Source organism: Rhodnius prolixus, unplaced genomic scaffold, assembly GCF_049639745.1.
Source record: "Rhodnius prolixus isolate KJV_2025 unplaced genomic scaffold, Rpr scaffold_3, whole genome shotgun sequence".
NCBI lineage: Eukaryota > Metazoa > Arthropoda > Insecta > Hemiptera > Reduviidae > Rhodnius > Rhodnius prolixus.
In genome coordinates, this window is record NW_027411603.1 from 19,445,649 (window position 1) to 19,461,853 (window position 16,205).

The 16,205-nt window shown below is 31.5% G+C and overlaps 1 protein-coding gene across 23 annotated transcripts in view; it reads right to left on the minus strand.

The window, feature by feature from the left end:
- The window catches only part of LOC141452377 (neuroligin-4, X-linked-like), a 673,353-nt gene that overhangs the window by 156,083 nt on the left and 501,065 nt on the right, over positions 1-16,205 (minus strand). For 20 of the 23 annotated variants that reach the window (XM_074124455.1, XM_074124453.1, XM_074124446.1 and 17 more), the window contains 5 exons: positions 11,357-11,544; positions 10,834-10,886; positions 10,709-10,750; positions 7,248-7,488; positions 2,856-3,096 (listed from right to left, as the gene is read on the minus strand). The exons of 1 other annotated variant lie outside the window; for it this stretch is intronic. The gene's annotated coding sequence lies outside the window, so the exon portion shown is untranslated. Of the gene's footprint in view, positions 1-2,855; positions 3,097-7,247; positions 7,489-10,708; positions 10,751-10,833; positions 10,901-11,356; positions 11,545-11,738; positions 11,755-16,205 lie in introns of those variants that run through there. 2 more of the 23 variants (XM_074124456.1, XM_074124448.1) reach the window with 2 other exon arrangements.

Here is a 16,205-nt window from a genome sequence, read left to right on the forward strand (position 1 = left end):
CAAAAAATAACCAATAATTACAGAAAATAACGAGGATAATATAGGATAAAATTATAAGAATCTATCTTTAAAAAATATTCTTCTATCCGTAGTAAAAACTTATCTGTAAAAAATAAAAGTTATAATCTAAAAAAAAACTTTTCTTCTGTAGTGTTAGGTAAACTTTTGATTAACACAATTTACTGTCTTTCAGTTTGAGGATATAAAAATGTAACAGAGAACACAAATACACATTGAGTGAAGAAAAGGAAAAAAAACTCCCAAGAAGTGTAATAAGAACGTGACTTCATGTGAGGCAGGAAAAGTGACAAACTAACTTGCTCGCTGTGATATAATAACTTTTATTAACTGTTTACATTTTTCCAAGCACTTTTCCTGTTTGTGAAAATACAGTAAGATATCGTTACAAGTAAAAGAAATTAGGAAAATCTACATAATATTCATCAAATAATTGAAATTCCTGTTTGTGAAATAGTAAAAGAGATTTAAATTGCCTGCTTTCAATTCCCATAATTTTATTGAAGATATTGATATATTCTAGAATTCCCTTTGGTGTAGCTGAATTTAAGATTTCTAAGAGCAAGAATATGAGGTTTTCAGATTTAAAAATATTCAGTTTCCTTCCTGAAAAGTTATTATTTTGAAAAAAGTGATATATATTGAGCCATTCCCTTACGCGTTTTTTTATCTATAATTAGTTCTATTTAGCAAGCTTTTATTTTCCTTTTATTATTATTTTTATTTTTTTGGAGCGGATGTTCTTGAACTTTTGGCAAAATTTCTTATGAGAAAACAATCTTAAGTATTTAGTTTTATATTTATTTGCAATTTGTATTATAAAAATAATTTTACTTCAAATTTTTTAAAATAATTAATAATTTGTAAACTAATTATATCTTGAATATTATTTTTGTAATTATTGTCTACCAATCTAAAAATATGTGCTTGGCTTCATGAGGCAAAAAGAAATTCGCTTCTGATCAAAGAACTATTTTCTGCGGATGTAGATGTACCACACGACATATTTATGAGGACGTAGTTAGGGAAAGAGAAAAAAAGAAAATAAACTAAATTTATTAAATATAAAAAAAAAAATCCTAATGATTTTTAATTGTAATTTATTGCTGTAATAACAATTTTTTTTAAATTTTGTCAAAATATATTATAAATTCAAATTTAGACTATTTAAATGTCATTATTACCTAATATTAAATAATAATAATAAATTAAGTAATGAATTATCGCCGAATTTAGTAAAACAGAGGTTGTGAGAGAAATGGCCACGCGCGTCCACAGGATTGACAGGCAGTACGCGGAGCGTTCAATGCCGGGTTAATTATTGGAACAGAACGAAGCTAACAACTAGGAGAACGCCTTCTTTTGAGATCTTGGCGCTCCAGCGTGGTTCCTAGTATCTAAAACAATCAGTCAGCAAGTGAAAGGTGAGGCGGAAACTTAGTTGAAGTCATATACTGTACCTAAAGTGTTGTTATTTCTTTTTTCTTTTCTGTTTTTTAACGCTCCCAAGAGAAAGGATTGCATCAATAGCAGAGTGAAGGGTGGGGTATCACACTTATCCGTCTTAATAAATATAGAAAGGTCCCACATAGAAACAAAACAGAGATTCTTTAAAAAACTTTTACTACAAAACGCTTGTATTTAAAAAACAAGGAGGTAAAATGTCTACATTTATTTTCTAATTACAAATCTACTGTCCAACACTTTAGAAAACAACATATACTCTGGTAAGACAGAAAACAGATTGATCACTGGGTAGCTTCATAAAATACTAAAAGGTACTTTTACATTTACCGTTAAAATCCTTTTAATTGCAAGTATTTGGGCAATTTTAATTAAAAGCCGGCCCACTAATTACAACAATCCCAAAAGAAAGAAAAGTAAATTTCTCTCATTTTAATTCTACTAAACAAATAATTAAGTCAAACATCTTGTAAACAAGTTTCAATATAATTATCTAATTAGCATTATTTTCAATAAAACCAAAAAATGGTAAACAAAATATTTTAAAAGAAAGTTTAAAAAAAATAATTGTTATATATTCGGTACGTTATTTTTTTCACAATAAATCCATTGTTCTCTTTCAGACTGGTGTAACAATATGAGGAGCAATGGATAACGCAGATAATAAGTAAATAATTTTTTGAAAAACATTTTATGCTGCTCAATATAAAAGAAGATACCTAATAAAACAGCAAAAAATATTACGTTTTGTGTGTATATATGTGTTTGTGTAAGAGCTCCTTTGTGGAATTAGTAAAGTTCACATTCAGATATGGGATATGGTCTGTATTACTAGAACCAGCTTTCACATTATCCCAGTAATGAGATAATTGAAACTAACACACGGGAATAATAAGTACATGTTATACGAAAATCCTAATTCTGCTATCTTAATCAACCACTTCACCTGCATTTTCAGCTTATATTTTTCATTTTTATTACTGCTCCTTTTCATTAAACCAAACTCTCATTAATTGCTGCGCATTTTAATAGTTTTTTAAGAGAGATAACTTAAAATATTTTGATAACAATCTAGATTTAACAATACTAGTCCCCAACCAAATTTCATTCCAGCAGCTTGCATCCCAAGTTGAAAAGCGCTGAAATATCACAAAGGAAACCGTGACATCTCTTAAAAGCTGAACAGTACTTTAAATAAAAAAATGAGTGCAGTTGTGGGAACTGAACTTACTTCTTATTTATCTTTACTTCTGCACTTTCCATGTTACTTAATTTAACTAAGACATAAACTGTAACATACTTGTACTCTAGAGCAAAATCATGAACATGGTAGAAGTTGATAGCAAATTTGAACAAAACTTGGAATAACTTACAGTCAGTTTCAACAACCTATTTGTTTAGCAGACATCCCTTACAAAGGAGAGACATTAAGAATTTCAGCCATCAGATAAAATTTTTTTGTCTCAAAATGTCGATGATATTTCCATTGTTATAGACTAATTCTTCACTTCTTGTCACGGTCTAATCTCCAAGAACAATATTGCATTTTTCTCAGAACGTTATTACTTCGTTACTCTAAGAGACGTTTCAGATATCTACCTGTCCAATTTCAGTCTAAAAATTAAAAACACAACGATTAAAATCAATTAATTTTTCAATAGTTTTCCACTCTTATTTTTTACAAATTTTACATTACTATCTTTCATGTATATTTGAAAGATTCCAATTACAATTTAATAAATAATTAATAATTTGTTTTAATATTCAAATCCAATTCATGTCACTATAGAACTAGTCGACCTCCTCTACATTACCTTACCAGAAGTCAATATTTTGTAAGAGAAATACTAACAATAGTGTTATTGGGAAGAACTTTCTTACAATCAGCAAATTGACATTAGAAATAGTGGAACACTTAAATGAAAAGAGTTTACTAAATCACCACCTCTAAACATTTAATGTGAACATAAATGTTGTGATCTCCAGAAACTGTTAGGGCCTCCACTGAAATATCCGCCTTCATCCTTGAGAGCTTATAACTCTATTGAGTTTAAAACTTACTACTATATGTAGATGAAGTTGTATTAATTGCTATGTTAGATTTGATCAAATTCGAGTTACAGTGATTTGCTAAAGCATTTGTTCAGTAGTTTCTTAAATAGGAAAATAAGAACATCTTTTTCTTTTTTTAATCAACTGCCCGCCAATAAAATCAGAAAGGTCAGCAGAATGTTTGGAAAGACTTTACTATGTCTTCATTATCAAAGGACATTTTTATCAGACTTTCTTTCCTTGAAGTCCAGAAAAAAAAAATATTAGGAAACGAGGAATCTGTTCCTGCAAATCTATATAAAGAAGAGATTAGTATTAGAGAGCTTTAGACATACGTTAAGTCATGGAGGGTGCCAAAGGGAAAATAGCCCTAGAAAGGAGACGTATTAAGGGCTGAAAGTAGAGGATTGATACAATGGGAATAAAAGGCTTAGGTAAATCCTACGCTAAAAAGAAATAGAAAATCTTGAAGATGATGAGGACAAATAAAGATTGTTCTTCAAGAGTAACAACAAATCTACGATGAAGTAGGGGGCATATTACTCGAAATACTCCACCAATAAAAATTTCAGAACAGAAAATACATCCGACAATCCAATCTTTTAATATTTGCTTAACAAACAAATATTTTGGCAAAATTCTGCCTCAATTATATTACAAACATTAATAGAGGTTTTGTATCCTGGAAAAACAAATTAAATGTAGGCACGAATAAATGCGAATATATAACAATGTACGTGATAGAGACAGTGAATAAAAATATAAAAATACAAATTAAAATATTGTTCTTCTCCATTTTTAATTATTTATTTTATTTTTAAACAAAACAAAAACAAAAATTAGTTACAGTCACCGGAACAATGCTTTAAGCAACACTAATAACATGGAATGGCTACGAAAGCACTGAGAATAGTGAGCGGCTATCATTCTAACATTGATTCTAATCTTTAGAGAAGAGACTGAGTGGCCAGTCTTTTGAGATGTCTAGAATATTGTGGAAAAAAGGTGTTACAATATTGAATGGGAAATTGATTGTAAGTAAGTAGGTAAGTCAGGAGTAACTAGTTCGCACCTTTTGGCAAACTGGATATGTACTGATAGAAAGGAGCGAAAACTATGTAGCGGAGCATTTTTTGATTCTTATACATATACATATGTACCTAATTAAAAAAATGAAGAACAGTTTTTTGTTTCAATGTGGCTTGACTTAGTCAAGTGACTTAGAATTGTAGAAAGCGTTGATGGTGGAATATTGAAAGTTTTGGCGATATTTTTTTTTTTGCCGGACACAGTAAGGGAGACGTACTTCCCTATCGTGACAAACTAAGAAAGAGAATTGGGAAGTTAAACTGGGCTGAGAGGAGGGAAACATTACGCAGGAAATGGACAATAAGCGGAAAATGAGAAGTAAACATTACTAGGGAAAATTCGAATTATAAAGAGGGGAAGCGGCCTCGTTCGAATTATAAAGCCTTCTCTCCCCCTGTTGTTAAGAAAAGGATTTCGAATTATCGAGCGTATCTAAATACACTGAATTTTTTCGATTTACCGAAGTTAGCAGCTGTAGAGTTCGAATTATCGAGAGTCGACTGTATATAGGGTGAACCAGTAAGTATTGTCCGTAGGCCTACTGTGTGTAGTACATCTAAAGTAGAGTTCAATGACGTATAGCCCAACTTCATATTTCCCACTGTTCTTGAGTGACGTCACTTAAATTTTTTTTCTAAAATCCTTACTTTTTTCTAATAAAAAGGTTATTACTCAGAAAGTTTTAATCCGAATTCAAATCTGATAACACGGTTAGAAAGACAGATAATTTTTCTAAAAATTGATACCATTTCAAAACATAAGTTATTCTCCAAACAGCCTCAATCTTCCTCCTAATGCTGGAAAAATAGAAGTAATCGAAATTTTTAAGAAAAATCATTCGGCCCTTATATGATCATTATCAAACCTAGGTGCTGGCACTTTTTATAAAAGTTTCCTTGTTTGATGGGCTTTCTAACGGTATATCATTTTCCAGGATTCCTTTTATCTTCGTATGAGAAATTACGTTTGTTTTACAAGAAAACGTATGCATTGAATAGAAAATTTGTTCTGTTGAAAACTTATCAGTTAGATTGGTTTCCAAATTTTCTCAAATTTTTCAGTTTAGATTTTTTTTTTTTTTTAGTGCAATTTTTAACCTTTGACAATACTTACTGGTTCACCCTGTGTAATAAATAATTCTTTGAAACTTTTATTGAGCTTTAGTTGAACCCCCAATTCAGTGCCATACTGACAGAGCTGAGGCTTATAACAATATGTTTATGTAAATAATCCTTGGTTATCCAAGGAGATTGTCTTGAAGCTTTTAAAAATGTCGGAAGCACCTGATTATTTCTGCTTTCTTAAATAGAGTTTAAAGATCCCAGGTAAGTTTTTTGCCACATAAAGCCAAAAGGCATACTAAGGGGATTAGGTTGTGCAAGAAGAAAGAATATTTTTTGGTAATTTTGCCTCATTCAATTTTAAGGCTTATTTTTTTTTTACACCATTTTTCTCGAAGAATAGCTTTCTAGAGCTATTTGTGGATGTTATTTGTTGGATAAGATGGTAATATCATCTGCGTAGATAAGAAGATTAGATTCAGAATAAATTGGAATGTCTTAAGAGTAAACTGTATACTGGATGGGACTGAGAGTGCTGCCTTGCGGAACGCATTACAGAACTTGCTGAAGCGGTGGTATGACTAAACGAACTTTCAAAATGGAATTCGAGATGATGGCACTAAAAGGAAAAGTGAAAATACATATAAAACTTCACATTAACGTCCAATTAGCTAATAAAATAAAATAGTAAATTAAAGAAACAATGGTAATAAAATTTAAAATAAAGAAAGGCTCTATTTTATATTAAGCAATAATATTATATAGAAGTGGAAACGATTAGGGAGTAAAACCTATAATAAAGTTATTGGTTATGAATGATCAAGTAGATTGAGGCCAGACAGTTCATTCAATCATTCCCAATTTTCTGTCACCAACTTTATTTCCATTTACCACTTGAAAATCAAACTCTTCATGTCATAACAATAATCTGCTCCGCTAAATTTGTATTCAGCACCATCTGTCTAACAGAGTGCAAACTGTTCCAGTTCCAGACTGCTTCACTTACTCCATAAACTCACTCCTTCTACCTCCGTAAACTCTATTACTGCTCTAATTGATTCATATTTAATATTATTATTCAATTAATTCAACTAAGATTTAATAGGATGAGGCCAACAACTTTGTTATTGAATTTTCTTGTTTCATAAACTGTAAATATAAATTGTAAGTAATCCTTCCTTAAATATAAGTTATCAATTATAATATTATTGTTTTGTATGAATAAGTAGGGGCGCCACGGTAGCCGAGCGGTTAGAGGCGGGGCCTTAAAATGTATTGTTGGTAGTGCGTTCGATTCCCAGTCTTAGGCCTTGGATTTTATTTAATGGTTAATAAAAGAATTCATTGTAAAGTATATTTGCTAGTCGCCTCCGTCCACGACACCTACTTTGGTGGTTGGACATAAAGTCTGCCTGACAAAGTAGGCGTTACTTTACTTAATGTATCAATAGCTTTCAAAAACAACCCATATATACTTGTTTGAAACTTAAAAAGGATCACCAAATTTTTGAATGCAAATTGGTATTTAAATATAATTTTTTTAAAAAAGGTATTTTATCTTACCGAACTTTAATGAATCGGAAAGGAATTAAATCACTATTTTGATTGCTATCATCAAAATTTCGCAACTTGTTTTTTTTTTTTTTCCTCTTCCGTATAAATAACCTGAGTATTGACTCATTCTTCATCACCAGCAAGAAAATCAGAACCTCATTTCAAATATCACATCCCATAATTCAAAAATTATTCCATTTTCATCATCGAAAAGTTTTCTCGCAATCCTTTTTCTTTCATGAATTTAGACCTATAAACAAAAAATTATTGGTAAATTCTTAAATACAATTGCATAAACAACGGTCTATTCATCTATCCGCTTATCTAAGCATTATAGATTAAATGGTAAAGATGGAAATTTTATAAAGGATGTAATCAATGATTACAAAGCTTTGTTTGAAAAGGCAAAGCAGATAATTTTATACTTTAAAAAATGTTAAATTACTGATACTGGTATTTAAATATAATTTTTGAACTGAAAATTATTAACTTCTAAGCGGTTCTCAACAGTATTGTAAGAGTACTAGTTTTCAATCAATTAGTCCAGTTTTCTGAACCAAAAAAGCACACCCAAGTTACAGTTGGGAATGAAAGATTTAGCTATTTAGGAGAAATAACAGCTGCATTTCAATAATTTCTTCCTTCTTAAACGAAAGAAATGCACAGGTATTGAGTGCAGCAGTTTGCTGAAAAATAGTGAGTGCGCACTGCAGTATTTGATGGGCTATAATTTCAGGAAATTAGCACATTTTTCAAAATGTTTCATCAATGAAACTATGTTCCATTAAGTAGCTGTAGTGTTTTTTTGTTTTTTAAATCCAACTCATTTATTTGCCCAGATTTAAACATAAACAACTTCAAGGAATGGAGTTAATATTTTAGCTGTTAATATTTTATTGTTTGCAACAATTGACTACGATAAAAGAAGAGCATCAGAACGCCAGAAGGTTACGATTATTTGGTTGGAAGTGGCATATATAGTGTAGGTGATTATGAAGCATGACAAGCGGTTAAACGCCATGAACTATGCCCAACGCGTAGCATATACATGGCGATACTGAGCTGCAGGTTTTTGCAGGTTACCATGTTTCAAACACATATTCAGGCAAACTGAGGGTGTAGAAGGAGGGAGCTGACTGACTGCTTGGCGGTTGGGAGCGGCGAAGGTGTAGCCGCCAACACAGCCTCCTACCACCACTCATCTGTCGCTAACATACTGCTGACACAACATAGTTGTGTTGTTATACAAAACTTTTGATATACGGCTTCTAATTTGTGCTGTTGGCCTATAAGCCTTGCCCTATTTACGAACATATGAAAACCACTTCCTTTTTAACACCATCGTAATGCTATGATTTACTACCATTAATTTCCTAAATTCTAAACATAATGGAAGTTTTCTTCTTTATGAAGGTTTTTTTTATTTCTGGATAAACGATTTCAATAAATGTGTAAACCTAAAGTAGCAAATAGCAAATCCATAAATAGATTTTTGTTTTTTAGAATGACAGTATTCTGTATTGCCGACCAATTCTCCACAGTAACTGGATTAAGGAGCAGGTTATTTTCACGAGGAATTTACGCTTCCAGAAGGTTACACGTAGCAAACTCTTCTTCGAAATCTACTAAATATTTGCGGCCGGAGTCATACTTTGATTCCAGGTGTTCTCCATGACTAAAAACTGGATGAGAAAATCCACCAGTGTTAGCATCCTATTTGTGATCAGAATGATGTATGCAACAACCTATTCCAATGGATCCGTAAATTGCAGTGAAATGTCATTTTAGAGGAAGTTGTAAAATCGAACAGCGTAGAACTGAAACCCTCCTCCCATTACAGATAGCGAATACTCGCAATAATATTTGCAAACAATAAACTTTTAATTATTGATTGTATTTTTTATTTTTTTTAACGCCTCGTAATTTACGGCAAAGCGCGTTACAGTGTTGAAAAATAGGAAATTTCACCAATCGTTGGAGCGATAAAATCATGTTGGATTATTGTTTCAAAGTTTTAAGTTGACCAATTATTTGACTATGAACAGGACACAAACACGAACACAAAAAATATTCCACACATAAAATTTATTACTTATTAACTTTATAAATAACGCAATTGTGCTCTCTCAATCAAGGTCAAATTGAAATCACATTTTTCCTTAATAAAGAATATTAGTCTACAGATAATTTTATTGAAGTTTTGATTTATTACAGAGGCTAAGAAATTTCGGGGCTAGTAGCATACTTCATGTTTAGCTTTGCTGCAGATAGTTTTTCCGAAGTAACAGTACAATAAAAATCAATTAGGGAATAAAAATTCCTTAATTCTTAAAAAATAAAATAATGCATTAATTACAAACTGACTACGATTAAAATGGGCCGTAGTCATTTACAAAGTGAATTTTTAAAGAATACTAAATTGCAGGATTTCTTCGAGTCTAAACAAAGGTTTTTTTCATGTTACAAACATTGTTAAGAGCTCTTTAAGTATTGTAGAAACATTTGTGGGAACATTGCTTACTGTAAAAGACACTCTAATTGGTATAATTGTGTTTTGGGAAGTCAAACTGAATTGGATACACAAAAATATGTACTAAGAAAAAAGTAAGAAGTTGTAGTAGAAAACTAGTCAGTTGCGACAAAACTGCAGAGAATATGTGACCAGACAGAGAAGTGGGAAATCATTTAAGGATGAATTTCAATAGTATTCACTTATCTAGATTTAAAAAAAATGGAATATTTTAATTATTAAATCTGTAAAATGTATTTTTAAAACTTAGGGTGAGATCTTTTACATCTCTAACTGAGTGAAAAGAATGTTCTCAATTACATTCAGTGGTTAGATAGAACTTACTTTCAGTAGGTCTGTAAAGAAAAATAGTTTTTAATTAAACTTACTTCTATTTAAGTAAAGCAAAAATACTGGAGAAGCATTTTAATTCCACAAACGTTTACTTTAAATACAGTTTATCCATGATTTAAATATTCTATTCATTATGTTATGGTTGGAATTTAAATTATAATAGTAATAACTGTCAAATAACATGGATATTATTTCGGCAAAGCTTGAAGTTTGCTCGATTAGAATTTAAAAACTCTTACTGAAGCAAAGTTTCTAACTGAACGTAAGATTAGAGCGATCAGAATCTCAAGGAAATGAACAAAGCACATTGCAATAGTACACCGCTAATCAACAGAAACATAACTTTCAAGCGCTACTGCACGATAGTAACAAAGCTCTCCTGATGTACGCCTGGCGATTAATGAATCGAAGACCTATTACTTTGCGGTATCAAGGAAAAGACTGTATAATTTGGTCATGAATAGGATTGGAATGCGTTACAGAAAGTAAAAATATTTTAAGCTCCAATCCGGTATCTTATCCCTTGATTTATATTGTTAGAATGAAATTTATTTGATAGTTAAAGATTATTAACAATCAAAGGATAATAAAATAAAATTGAACTTACATGGCTTGTAATAAGAAATACAATTGATGAAGTGAATGTACACTGTTGACAAAAATTAATAAATGTAGAGTTAATTTTTTTATTAATATCGGACAGTAGTAGAAAAATGTAAATACTGTATTTACCAAATTTAGATTTCACTTTCAGCTACAAATTATAGATCTTCTTTGATAACAACCTGTGTTTTGAGAGCTATAATAAGTTAATATACATATCTTATAAATTGATCTTAGATCAATTTAAATCCTTAATAAAAAATAATAAAAATTATTTAAAAAAAGTTTATTACTTCCTAATTCAACTGTTACCACTTTTTTCTAATTTGTAACGAATAGAATCTTGTTTATATCTACATTTAATAAAATTCATGAATTCAAATGAAAACACAATTGGTAGAGTTCACTTCGCCTCAGGCAGATGAGAGCAGACGAAGATAGAAACTCAATTACTGATAGCATTGACACTTCTATTCCAAAAATTGGAAGAAATAATTTTCTCTCTACTGACATTTCACTGTTGTCTTTATTTAATTAATATTAATTTATTTTAAAAAAATATGTAAAGGTTTTAACAGCAATTTTTAAATAATAATAATAATAATGCTATGGGGAGGGGATTAGCTCAGTGGTTATTGTGTACTGGATTTACCTGCGGAGATCCAAGGTTCGAATCCAGTTGCCAGTTGCTTTACAGAAAAAAGTTTTTTTTCCCCAAGAGTTTCTCATAGTTCACTGTCCAGTAATAACCAGTGCTGCCTTTAATAAGAGAACACTTTCCGGTGGCTGTAGGTGCATGGAATGAGGCATTCATTAATTCAGATATTGACGCACCTTAAACTAAAATAAGAACAATAATTGTAAACAAAAAAAAGCAACGCTGAATAATATAAGAGAATAAATGTTATTTCTGTCTGGATTCCGGGACATAATGTAATTAACTTTATTAATAAATTTTAATTCTTAAAATTTGGCAGGACGAATGTACTTCAACAGAGAGGCTGCAAACAGAGAAATTAAAGACAAAGTAATACCACGGGACTCCAGTTACTGCTTAATAAGTAGAGGCAAGAAGTGATAGCTGGATTGCGAATCAATCATACCCATGGTAATTCACGGATGCCTGATAAATAGAGATGTAGCGCCCAAATGAAGTCCGCCTCCCTGTCAATGAAGACATAATAGGTGGAGCATATTGAATCAAAATACCAAATTCATGAAAACATAATTATGCATCAAACAATATGAAAGTAGGTGGAATGCACAGCCTAGGATTGTTTAGTAAAATTTTACACTAAATTTAAGGCGCACTAACAATTGTCTGAGATTGTTGGCAAGAGAAGTGTTTTTAGAAACGGAAGCCAGAAAAAAAAAACAAAATAAGTGTACTTCATGGTACTTAAGTCTTGGCTTGATGTTTCCAAAATTCAATTTCAAATCTTGTGGTAGTATTTTATTTTATTAACAGATAAGGACTTTACAGCCCCAAATGGCTATTCACCTTTATATCTGGGTTAAAGGTAAACGAACTAAAATTCACTTTATTTTTTATTTTTTTGGCCTCGAATTACTTTTGATTCACCGCTTCGTTAATTACTATAATGTTCGGTGTAACACAAATAAATGGCTGTTTTCAATGTTAGTGTTTCACTCCAAAATTAGTGTTTACTGCTTGGAGTGTAATAGCCATATTTAGTAAAAACTTATTTTGTTGTTATTAATCTAAAGTAAACAAGGTAATTGGAATAAATGTATAGAGAGCTGCTACAAGAGGCATTAATTCGAAGTGTACGAGCAACAAGAAGGAGTATAGTGTATAGTCTATTTAGCATGAATTGTATGGCGTCTTGGCAATAAATTGGAATCGTATCACTCACCAAGTATAGGACATTATATCTAACAATAGTAATGAGATATTGCTGCTGTAAGCATAAGTTTTAACGCATGATGACGCTGATTATGTTATGGATTATTGTAAGCAGTAGTTTTTAAGCAACCAGTCTGGAGGCGATTTCAATATTTGTGACCATGTAAGATAATTTGAACTAATTTTCTTTTAAGATTACAATTTATGTACGCCCATGATTATAGTAGACAATTAAAAGAATTGCCTTTAATTCAGTATCAATCCATTAATTCTGTTTAGCTAGTAATTAATTTTAAAACACGCCTTAATAATAAAGCGTTGCAATAGTATCATTTAAGTGAACCATCGCATGCCACTGAAAAACTGACGCTGCAAGACGGAGGTAAACGAGATTAGGCTAAGAGACTGTCAGTTTGGCCAAAATCATGAATAAGAACAGTCCAAATTGACGAAATGGATCGCCTCAAACGAGGAATATGGACCTCTAGAAAGAGAAACGCTGTGATAGCAGTCAGTTGGACTCGCTTTCCAATTCCAGTGTAATCCAGTGGCAACTACTTCCATAATTCTTTCTCCACACTCTCTTAATCATTTTAGTAAATACAATTTCAATGTTAATGATCTCTAGAATAGTTTTACTGGACTTAAAAGTGTAGAATCGTAGAGTAAATTATTTAATTTATATACAAGAATAAAAGTTTAAATCATTTTCAATTTGAAATAGAATTCTTTCACTCCTTGATTCTCTTTGAAAAAGCTTTTCTTTTCCAATAAAACATTTATGTTCAATTTTCTGGGTAATGAACCATTTTCCCCTAATTCAGAAAAATAAAACAAAATTATGGCCAGCTGGAAGAGCTATTAAATCAATGGCCCATTTTTATGATCCATTGAATTCTTTAGCTCAGAGGTTATAAAAGTAAAGAAGCTTTAAGAGGAAATGATGAATTTCAATTTTTTTTTCGTTACAGCTAATGTTCCTAGTGTTGATCTATACAGACAATTGATTATCTTTGTGTTCAGATGGGTAAACAAAAAAAGTAAAATAAAATAGAACGAGGGATATTCATCGCCTTTAAAATAGTAATAGTGTTACTTAAACCGTAACAGTTTTCGAAGTAAAGTCGAATTTGCTATTAGGGAAGGGATTAGCTGAGTGGCTAGCGCACACTGCATTCTAACGCGGAGATCACAGGTTCGAATTCAGCTGCTGGCTCTTAGATTTTCTCTTTGTTGCTATATTCTTTGGGTCTGTTTTTTTTTTTTTTTCAATGTATTCATTGGATAATTATATTCCTTGCTGAGTATTCGGCCTTGAATTTATTATTCCAAATCTTATGTCACAACCCATTTCTTGACATTCTAACATTAAGGAACTCTAACGTAAAAAGATAAGTATATTAGAATCGCTGGGAGTTCTTTTATACACATTTTTATAATAGACACAATTGGATACAACTTTTCTGAACGAGGATCATTTGAGTTTGCTTACATTTACGCTACTCCGGCAGCATTTACCTATTCATTGATATGCACTAGCGCTGGGCAAGTTCATTTCAGTATTAATATGCATAGTTGGAATTTATGACACTATAGAAAATTTTGTGCATTATATTTTAATGTCCATTATATCCGTTAACGTTGATTACTTTTACTGAGTGTTGTAGAATAACTGTTTATTTGATTATATGGTTTATTAATTAAAACTAGAATATGTAAAAAGTACATAACAATAAACAAAAGTTCCAGTTTAAACACAAATATGGCCGCTGGGGTGAATTTATTTTAATTTCAGTGAAATGAAACACTGAGATTAAGATGGCCTAAGCTCTCAGTTTGGTAAGCTCTAACTTAACAATACTATGAAACCACATTGCTCCAGGCTCTTAAATACATCTGTAATCAGATCATTACTGACTTACGTTTTCCCCAAATAAGTTTGTTACGAATAAGCAGCAAGTTTTCCAAAATAAAGTGACGAGTATCAACTTGGTAGTGGCATGATTCATACGGAAAGAACAAAAATCCACTGGGAGCTAGAATTGTTCACGTTAAAACGCAACAAGTTTAAGCAAACCATACATACTTTTAGAGAACCTACTTACTACAGAAGATGGACACAACATTTCTAACTTCCTGAGAAAATAGACCAAACTTGAAAGTCAGTAATAACTTCAAGCGTTTAACTACATTAAACATAGCACCAATTTTTTACAGGTCTGATCAGTGGAGCTAACGTTAAACTTAATATTGCATATAGACTAAGGGAGCTTGTAGAATTGTTCCAGAGCAAGCAGTAATGTTTCAAAAATGATGTGGTTATTTTACAATTCATTCACTAAGTAACTAAGAATTTGCACTCTTATAACATATTGTAGAAGAGCGGAATATTGATATAAATATCGGAGAAATTATCTTGGCAGATCTTACAATATATAGTATGTGTATTTTTCCAGTTACCACATTGAAAGTGCATTTGCATATGCTTGGATGGTCGAGCAGCGCAGAAGTCACTCCATTCTAGTGACTTCATCTCGCTGGAATGTTCGAGAACACCGATACAGATCATATGGGAACTTCTGTAAAGGTTTAGGTATAAATTGTCTACAAGTATATATTGTTCTCTTAACTGGAGCTGGTGTGTTTCTAGACACATCTTCTAGATAGAACGGGCTTCACAGATTCAGATAAGGATGAACTACAACGGGTTACCAAACATCAGGATTTTTGTGAGACAGAGGAACAAACTCCTATTCACATCATAATGGATTGTACGGGGTTTGAGAACATTTCTTTGGTCGGAATAGTTTGTCAGTGAAGAGATTAAGGTGTTTCCTCGTACTATGATTGTCAGATTTGTTCAGGCTCAAGTCAGGAACTGGATTTTTGTCCTAAATTTGATTTGCGTAGTTTTTATTTATTATTATTAATAAATGCAATTCTATAGTTTCATTCTATTTAAATATTTTACATGTTTATTTATTAGGGAAACAATGAAAATATATACAGGGTGACCAGAGTTATATGCTCCACCTTTTTTTTTTAAAACGGTGGGTAATTTCGAAAAAATAAAAAACACGTATTTAATCATTTTTAGTCTAGTTTATTTTCAGTGATTGACCCATTTTTTAAACCATGTATCTCGAGATACAGCATACAACTTTGTTTTTTCAAATGGAACGTTATAGTTTTTTTTTTTTTTGCATATTTTTATAGTATTTACGGTTTGCTTGTAGCAGCACTTATGGTGGCAAATTCAAGATCTAGGCAGGCTAGAGTTATTCGACGTTCAGGTTGTTTTTTCTACAAACGGATGGAGTGGAGTTTTAGGAAATCAACTAATCGGCCCATACTTCTACAGAGAGAACTTAATCCCGTGTCTTCAGTCCATGATCTCAAACGACTAATAACTCTAGCCTGCCCAGATCTTGACTTCGCCACCATAAGTGCTGCTACAAGCAGAGCGTGGGAGTTCAGAGTTTTGGCTTGCCTGTCCGTTGATTGTGCCCAGTTTGAACAGATTCTTTAAAAAAAAATAACGTAATTTTAACAATAAACTGAAATTTGTTTTTCATATTTTAAATTACCACAGCTTTTGAAAAACCTAACCGATTTCAAAATTTTTTTTTTTGGA